Source organism: Dipodomys ordii, unplaced genomic scaffold (assembly GCF_000151885.1).
Source record: "Dipodomys ordii isolate 6190 unplaced genomic scaffold, Dord_2.0 Scaffold61, whole genome shotgun sequence".
NCBI lineage: Eukaryota > Metazoa > Chordata > Mammalia > Rodentia > Heteromyidae > Dipodomys > Dipodomys ordii.
In genome coordinates this window covers 9,140,850-9,150,653 of record NW_012267277.1, presented here as the reverse complement: position 1 = coordinate 9,150,653, position 9,804 = coordinate 9,140,850, and the positions used below count along the sequence as shown (strand labels likewise).

Below are 9,804 nucleotides of genomic sequence, written 5' to 3'. Positions count from 1 at the left end.
TCGCGACCCTCGACCTCGACCCCGCGCGTCGCCGGCGACCGCTGACTGCGGGCTTGACGCGACGACGCGCGACGACCGGACGGCCTGGGTGGACCACCGCGCCCTTCGCGGGGCTCCGCGGGCCCCAGGAAAGCGTCCCCCCGAGTGACCCCGCCCTCGGCCTTTGACCCGGGCGGGGAGGGAAAGCGCCCGTCGGAGGCCTTCGAGACCGGAGACTCCCTGACGACACCCAGGAACGTGGCCCTCCGTGACGCCAGGCTCCCCGGGCTGCTGGGCGGACGCGCTGCCAGCGGCCACGCGGCCTGGCGTGGGCCTGGACCCTAGGGGAGGCCCGGGACGCGGCCACGCGGTGTCCTGATGGGCGTGGACCGGGCTGGACTAAAGGTGGACATCCGGAGGGAGGCCTGCGCCGGGAGCTCACCCGGGCCTGCGGGGAGGAGACCAAGCCCGGGGGTCGTGGCGTCCCCACGAGATCCCCAGAAAACGAAGTCAGGGTGGAATCTAAACATGCTGAGCAGCTGGGCGCCTGTGGCCCACGCCTGGAATCCTAGCCACTCTGGGAGGCTGAGACCTGGCAGATGGAAACTGGAAGCCAGCCCTGGCAGCAAAGTCCACGGGCCTTCATTCAATCGTAGAATGCCGCACTGGAGGAACAGTTCAAGTGGCTGAGTTTCAGGTCTACATTTCTAGTGGAATGGGTCTGATCTAATAAATAGTACATTAGGTTCCAGGCGTGCCTCCAAATCTTTGGAAAGACTGGAGGAGCTCATTTATGTAACTCGAATTTAAGGAAGCACGTGTACCAACTTAGATCATAAATCGCATTATAAAGGGTTCATGCTGTAGCTGGGAACCGAGTGAACAAATGAAGATAACTTCATCAAAGAAAATATCAACCGAAATGACAGGATCCGCAGAGAACCAACAAAATATGCAAATCAAATCTCCACAGTTTATTTCTTCTGCAAGGAAAATCTGCAGATCAGAGAGATACTTGAAAATAGTATGTTTCCTAAGCCAGTCAATCATGAGATTGCTGTACCCTTTACCTTGATTAATACCTTTCAGCTTAACCTCTGCATCAAAACCATTTGAGGTATCTTTGGGGGAGAAAATAGGGAGACTTCACCATTCCATCCACTACTAACACACTCACACACACACACATCAACATTTTAAAGAAAAAGTTATATGCCACAGCATTTAATGGAATGTAAAAGGAAAATCGAGTGTCAAAGGTGGCAGGAATCTTACAAAAGAAGGTTGGCAGAGTAGTCCATTATTGTCCTTCCTGTTGTTAATCTGAAATGACTGGATAAATTTGTTTCCTGGAATTGCCATTACAAATCTGATGATTGAAAACAACAAATTTATTCTTTTAAAACTGTTGATTCTGGGGCTGGGAAGATGGCCTCATGGTATAGTGCTTGCCTTGCATGCATGAGGCCCAGAGTTCGATTCCTCAGCACCACATAAGCAGGAAGTGGTTCTGTGGCTCAAGTGGTAGAGCACTAGGCTTGAGCTGAAGAGCTGAGGGACAGTGTCCAGGCCCAGAGTTCAGGCTCCATGACAGACAAAAAAAAAAAAAGTTGATTCTGAGGTAGGTGATGGTAGCTCACACCAATAATTCAATTCAAAAGCTAGCCCAGGCAGGAAAGTCCATGAGACTCTTATCTCCAATAAACTACAGAAAAGCCACAAGTGGAACTGTGGCTCAAGTGGTAGAGCACTAGCCTTGAAAACAAAAATTGCAGGGACAACACACAGGCCCAAAGTCTAAGCCTGGACTGGCAAAAAAAAAAAAAAAAAAAAAAGTAGACTGGCCAGTGCCAGTGGCTCAAACTTATAATCTTAGCTCCTTAGGAGTCTGAGATCTAAGAATCACAGTTTGAAGCCAGCCTGGGCAGAAGTGTCTTAAGATTCTTATTTTGAATTAACTACCAAAAAGCCAGAAGTGGAGTTATGGCTCAAGTGGTAGAGTGCTACCATTTGAAGCTCAGGGACAGTGCCCAGGCCCTGAGTTCAAGTCTCAGGACTGGAGCACACACACACAAATCATAGACTCTGGAAGTGCAAAAAAATCAATGTATCTGATCTAAAATGAAGGTGTTAAAAAAGCAATTCTCCCTGTAATGGTTTTGAGCGATTACGTCTGTCTTCTAGTTTCTGGTTGCTACCAACGTCTTCAAATCTCTCTTCATATCATCTTCATTAGTAGTCATATTCTGGGTTTTGCTTCAAATCTCCATCTTCCAAATTGCAGCCCCCTGAATATGGTGGAATTACAAGTCTCCAGCACCCAGCCCTATCGTTTTCATCTGTGTATTTTGCTTGAATATGTTTCCATTTTTCAACTTGGACAGCAGCTTAGAGTAAATAATTATACATTTTATCTATTTTAATTTTTTAAAAAAGCATATTTTAAATATCGAAAAAAGAACTAGCCAGGCACTGGTGGATCACACCTGTAATCCTAACTACTCAGGAGGCTGAGATCTGAGGATCTTGATTCAAAGCCAGCCCAGGCATGAAACTGTGAGACGCTTTAACCACCAAAAAGCTAAAGTGGAGCTGTGACTCAACAATAAAGTGCCAACCTTGAGCAAAACAGCTCAGAAAGAGCAGCTAGCCCTATGTTCAAGCCTCAGGACCAGCATACACACACACACACACACACACAGGAAATGCAATGTAATTTAAGTGATTATTATCTTTGTGGAAAGCTAAATATTACTCTGAAATAGTGACCTGTGTTGCTGAGTGATGAAGGGAAGAATTTTCATTGCCCTTTTCATCACACTTCCTAGGCTGTATCTATGTTATAGGATGAAAGTACAAAATGTACTTTGTCAAAATCTAAAACATGAGTGAAACAGCATACTACACAAATCACCTAGCACAACTCTGGTTAGTTTTGTGCCTGACCGTGGAACATGATTGGCACCAGAACATCCTGGCACCAAGAACACTTGCCAATATGTAGTAAACACTATACATAGATACTTTTTTGTGAGGGGGAAAAGTATCTTCTCCCTAGCTCTCTTGAAGTATATGAATTAAAGTATGTTGTAGATCAGACATTGTGGGGGGTTTTGTTTGTTTTGTTGCTTGTAAGGCTTGAACTCGGGCGGGCAATGTCCTTGAGTTCTTTAGCTCAAGGCTAGAGCTCTACCACTTTGAGTCACAGCTTCACTTCCTGTTTTTGAGTTGTTAATTGGAGATAAGAGTCTCATGGGAATTTTTCTGCCCAGGCTGGCTTTGAACCATGATCCTCAGATCTCAACCTCATGAGTAGCCAGAATTACAGGTGTGAGCCACTCATATTCAGTCATTGTGAATTTTTAAAACAGTGTACAATTATAATTGGCATCGCAGCAGTGTCTATAACATTGCTCCTAAAGAGATTAAAGATGTCACAACCAAGATTAAATAATCTACAACACACTGCCAAAAGCTCCCCAAATGATGATAGCTTATTCTCTGAGGGGATCTGCTCTCAATATTTGCTTGGATTATCGCATTTATCCTCTTAACAACTCTGTGCAATAGGCACTTTTGTGTACAGGCGAAGAAACTTAAGGCCAGGATAGGTAGAAGAACTTGCCTTGGTAAGTGATAGGACCCAGTTTGAGCTTAGACAGTAGTTCAGCTTCCTCATATTGGTGTCAGTTACCTGGATACACACAAGATACGCATTGGAAAGTATTTAAATATCTTCATAAAGAGGCCATTCTAAATACTAGCACCATCAAGCAGGAACATTTATTAAAAGGTCATAGGTGCCCAGCACTGGTGGTTCACGCCTGTAATCCTAGCTACACAGGAGGCTTAGATCTGAAGATTGAAGTTTGAAGCCAGTTGGGGCAGGAAAGTCTGTGAGACTCTTATCTCCAAAGAACCAGCAAAAGAGGTCATTAGGTATGGCCTTCGGCTAAGGGCTCAGTGTCGTCAGGACAGCCTCAAAATGAACTAACCTTTGGTTCGGATAACATACTGCTTACCTTTAAAAAATAGAAAAAAGTTCCTTTACCAAGGTTTGATCTCTTGTTTGGCTTTTTTGTTCAAAGCTGATACCATATTACTTGAACCACAGTAATTTCCAGTGTCTCTCTTAGGTTTGGTCACCTCATCCCTTCCTGCCACCACCCTCTGTGCCATGTCATTTACCAAAAGCAAGCATTGACATCCAAACCATCACCAAAAGACATGTAATTTATATTCTGGTCTCTGATCAGAGAGGAATAGATGAATGAGAAAGACAGAAATCCTGGGGTAAAAGTTGTCCTATTTGTGTAACAGACCCTTTTGGCTGCCCCTTTGATGAAAAACTTAACATTGGAATGATAGATGGTTTTTAGTGATGAAATTAAATGGAGGGAAAAGCAAAGCTATCACCTGTACTTAGCCACCAGTCCGCATTGATACTATGTCATCTTTTCACCATTGCAGCTGCAGTAACAGCTGCTATTTACAATTGAATACACTGGAGCTGAAATTCCGTGTGGGGAAACTCAGTTGATCATAACCAGAAGCATTAAAGAACTTTTAAGATATCCAGTCCATAATGAGCCAGGCACCTGTGGCTCAAGTCTGTAATCCTAGCCATTCAGAAAGCTGAAATCTAAGAATCACAGTGTGAAGCCAGTCAAGGCAGGAAAGTCCATGAGACTCATCTCCAATGAACCACAAAAAGCCAGAAGTGGAGCTGTGGCTCAAATGGCACACCACCAGCCTTGAGCACAAAAGATCAGGAACAGCACCCAGGCCCAGAGTTCAAGCACCAGGACCAGAAAAAAAAAGTCCATGATGTGCCTACTATTTGCCCTGTTGTCTACCGTGAAGATGCTTGTGGACACTGCTGATCTCTGAGAATGATGGGTCCAGAGAGGAGACTGGGTGTATAAACAGCCTAGAGGGCAGCGGGAGGCTGGAAAGGCACCGGCAGCATTTCAGATATGCTCTGGAAAGATTGGCACCTCCCCACTTCTTTTTTTTTTTTTAGGTACTTTTAAAAAGAAGAAAAGACTCAATTCCACAACGCTCAAAAATTTCCAACCAATTCGAATCCAGGGCCCCAAAGATAACTTCCCTCCATCCTACAAGAAAATCTTGAGCGCTGATTCTACATTCTTCCACTGCAATTCCTATGCCACATGTAATGTTTTTAGAAACAAACATGTTAAGTCAAAAGCAGTTCCAGCCTTTCCCACCCACGTGGGCCCAAGCAGCAGAGTTTGCTCCTGTCGCGGACACCCCAGTAATGAGCTCAAAGATGGATGCGATTTGCTACAGGGAACAGAAAGGGAAGTTTCTGTCTTCCTGGAAGGCAGAATTAATTCTCTAATACACCACCATGAGAGCATGAATAAAACATACAGGTTGGAACAAAGTCATAAAGTTGAAAACATTTTTTTCCACAGGGGAAAAAAAAAAGCAGTGTGAAGAGGAATGGAAGATAAATCATGTGCTGAAATCCACAGGCTGCAGGGCAGTGGTGACACCACAGCTCCAAGCAAGCAGCTTTTCTGGGGGCCTGGAGGGGGAGACCCACCCTACCGACATAAACATGTCACATGGGGCCCTGCTTCTGCAATGACATGGAACCTTGTGACTGCTTTCTTCACCTTTCCTTTTGTCTAGAATTCTCTCACCACACCCTCAGTTCTGCATCCACGTTTTGCCTCTTCCAAAGCCAGCCTTGCGATGCCTCACTTCTGCTAAGGGCTGCCACCGTATTCTCTCTCAGTTCTGCAGGGGCAGGCAAGCTTACTTACTGCTCAGGCCTGAAAATGCCTCTTTCAAGCTTTGGGAGTTGGCCTTGTAAACACATTGCTTCCACCACTTTGTTCTTCCTGTGGCTGGCTTATACCAGCCACTAGATTTAAGGCCTACACTCTACCAGAAAGACATAACTACCTGTGCTGACAAATAGAGTCACAGTCTAAGGTCCTAGAAGGGGCATGAATTTGGGGGAGATACTACCCCAGTACTGAAGTACAGTGCACGGGAATAATTTCTTCTTAATAGCCATCCCATGAAAACTCCACCAAAACATCTCCAGGTGCTACTTCCTGCAGTCCTAAATAAATCCTAAGTCCCAGGAGAGTTCATCGCTACTAGGCACATATTTTCCTCAGTCAATGCTGTTGATTAATAAATAATGGTACAATGTTTTATGACATAAATATCTCTGGAATGGAAATATACTGGCCACAGTCAAGCAAAAACTTGGGCTATGGATGTAACTCTATTGAGGTAGGATACTTCTAGATATGTGCAAGGCTGGGTTAGATCCTCAGTGCTGGACTGAATTTCCTCCGAATTCCCTTTTCTTCTCATTTAATTCCCTCCTTCACTCCTCCCAAAGGATTGAAAATCTATTGTTTTAAGATTGTTGGGCTGTTGATAGAGATAATTCCTTATCAAAGATTTGTAAGCAGGGTTGGAAGTCCTGGAATTCAGGGCCAGCAAAACACCATCTCAGTCAACAAGCAGATAAGCAGTAGGCGAAAATAGAAGGGCTATGGTCCAGCTCAGCCCCAGGCAAAAATACAAGACCTACCAGAAAAACAAAACTGTTACAAAGGGCTGAGGGTGTGCTCGAGTGGTAAAGTGCAGGCCTGGCTAGTGTGAGACTCTGAGTTTAAACTCCAGTTCCACCAAAAAAGCAGGGGACTGTTGAGTTTTATTACATCTTTTCCCCAGTTATTTTTTTAATGCTGAACATTGTTTATGCAAAATAGCCTTCTTTTACAAGATGTCCAAGGAGTGTGCTTAGCAGATCCAAAGACACAGACAGACCAGAGCTCTAAGCAATGAGAAAAGCCAGCTTCACTTCCTGTGCTGTGGTCACCTAGCCTGAAAATATCTACCTGCCCAGTCTCCATCTGGACTGGAGAGGGACTTGGCCCCATCCAGGGGTATTTCATGATGCAGTGCATAACAACAGCCCTGTAAAAAGATCACTATTAATAATGCTCTGGTTTTGTGTTCTGTTCCAAGAGAAAATGTCAAAAAACAATTGCCAGCAAAATTGATGCTTCATTATCACCATGTTATAGCAGTGAGATTATGGATCTGGTTCATGAGAGACAATCAGAGAAGCAGCATATCCTGGGCCACAGTTTTCAGCATTCCTGTCTTCTGATGTGATTACAACTCTCCATAGGCCCACTTGGGGCTTGTGTTTTAATCACTTTGTGGAATCCTCAGTCAAAATACTTCAACTGCCTTTTTTTTTTTTTTGGTGCCTGTCCTAGGGCTTCAACTCAGGTCCTGGGAGTTATCCCTGAGCTTTGGTGCTCAAAGCTAGTGCTCTACCACTCTGAGCCACCACTCCACTTCTGGGCTTTTTTTTTTTTTTTTTTTTTTTGGTAGTTAACTGTAGGAAGAGTCTCATGGACTTTTGCTTGAGTTGACTTTGAGCTGTGATCTTCAGATCTCAGCATCCTAAAATAACAGGTGTGAGCCATTGGCACCCAGCTCTCAACTGCTTTTGGTAGTTGAATATGAAGAAATAGGATGATTGTGGTTACAAAAGAACAAACATAGTTTAGGAGGAAGGAAACTAATCTTTCATGTAAGAGTATAAATGGTGCTTAAATAGAAAATGGACTCCTGTATTAAAAATACTTTTTTCATCTTTGGAAATCTCCTCTTTTATTATGTATTTTTTTAAGAATGGATATGATTTTACTTATGATACCTAACATCTCTGGACTTGAATTATATCTGTAAAATTAAGGGTCTGAGTGAACGGCTACAGTCCCTGGTAAAGTATAGCATTCTGGACGTATTTTACTCCAGGACAGTTTCATAAGTCATCAATATCTGACAATATGAGGCATGAAAAATTAAAAATAGGATATCTCCAAAAAATAGGATATGTCTTAGATTATGAGATATGCTCTTAAAAATAAATTTCCTAGTGTTAGTGCATGTCTGTAATCTCAGCACTTGTGAGACTGTGGTACCCAGATCACAAGTTCAAAGGTCAGCCTGGGCTACGTTTTAAGACTTGTCTCAACAACCATTGAAGTGAAAGTCATATGCAAGTCACCATATGTAAGCAAACATAGGGGAAAAGACAAAACCAAACCAAAATAGCAGGGCTCTGTGGCTCATACTTGAAATCCCAGCTACTCAGGAGGATGAGATCTGAGGATCACAGTTCGAAGTCAGCTGGGGAAGGAAAGTCTGTAAGACTCTTATCTCCAGTTAACTACTGAAAAAAAAAGCCAGAAGTGGAGTTGTGGCATAAGTGGTAGAGCACTAGCCTTAAGCAGAAAACAAGCAAACAAACAACAACAAAAAACACACACAACTCAGGACAGCACCCAGGCCCTGCGTTCAAATCAAATACCATGTAACTTGAGGTGCTCCATTATATTCATTTGAAATGTTATCATGGAATTTGGACATTTGCAGTTAAATAAGGTTTATTTCTCCGTTCCCGCCCCACGCCCCCCAGTGAAAAGACTAAACTTACCACCAGGTACCTATAATCCTAGCTACTCAGGAGGCTGAGATCTGAAGATTATGGTTTGAAGCCAACAGAAGCAGGAAAGTCCATGAGAGTTGTATCTCCAATTAACCACCAGAAAACTGAAAGTGGAGCTGTGACTCAAAGTGGTAGAGCACTAGCCTTGAGTGAAAAAACCTAGGGAAAGTGCCTAGGCCCTGAGTTCAAGCCTCATGACTGACTAAAAACAGAAAGAAAGAAAAAGACCAGACCCTATTCCTTGGTGATATAGAGGAGTATATACAAATATACATAGGTATGTATATGTTACATAATGCATAAATGATACATAAGTATATATGTTAAAATACATGAAATATAAATGTCCTGTAAAATCTCATATGAAGTAGGCATGTATATTTATTGAATATTAAATGTAATATTTTAGCCAGGTACCAGTGGTTCACACTTGTAACCTGTAGCTACTTAGAGAGCTAAGATTTGGAGGATCATGGCTTGGATCCTGGCCCAGAAGAAAAGTCCTGAGACTTCAACTCCAAGAAAAAACTTGGCTGGAGGTGTGGCTCAAGTGGTAGACACCAGCTTAGCAAGAAAACTGAGCAAACTTGAGGCTCAGTTAAAACTCTAGTATTGGGGGAAAAGTTTCATATTTTATCTCTATATAAAAGTCAATAGTTTTGACTGAGAAAGCAGAATTGTGTAGCTATTATAAATACATATGATATAATGTCATACATATTGAGACAAGTTACCCCAGGCTGACCACTCAGACTCTTCTGTCTCCATCTCCCAAGTGCTGGGATTGCAGGTGTGCACCACCAAGCTGGCCTTATAGCATCTCTTTTCATTCAAAAAATATTATGTATTCTTTTACTGAGTTGCAAGATTACTGAATAATAGAACAAAAATTGACTGTAAAAAAGAGGGGGGGAAGCCTCTCTAAATGTATAATGTATATTTTAACAAAGAGTTCCAGTCCTATGAACATAAATAAAATAGTAAGAAAAGCATGTATGCGACTAATCAATATTGTAACAGGGTCTGAATCCTTTCTAGCTTCACCAAAATCTTTTTCTGATAAGATTTGGAGCTAAATTTATGTAGGAGGGATCCACTGTATTAATGGATATCCACTGTGAATTCACTGTACATAATGGATACTGACTATGAATTAACTGCTTTTTTTTCTATTTAGCTGAAACAAGACTGGCTGCTACACATATACACAGTACAGCAGAGTAAAAATGAGTACAGCAAAGTGGAGGAAAATAAAAACAAAGATGAGCTCCAGAGGAGTCCCTATGTTATGATTCAAACAGCAT

The 9,804-nt window shown here is 42.8% G+C and overlaps 1 long non-coding RNA gene across 1 annotated transcript; it reads left to right on the top strand.

Moving 5' to 3' along the window:
• The first annotated feature begins 746 nt into the window (after window positions 1-746).
• On the top strand, window positions 747-5,239 carry LOC105989983. Its single transcript, XR_001175277.1, has 3 exons — window positions 747-1,003; window positions 4,116-4,208; window positions 5,003-5,239. It is a non-coding gene; the product is annotated as an uncharacterized LOC105989983 (long non-coding RNA).
• Window positions 5,240-9,804: the final 4,565 nt, after the last annotated feature.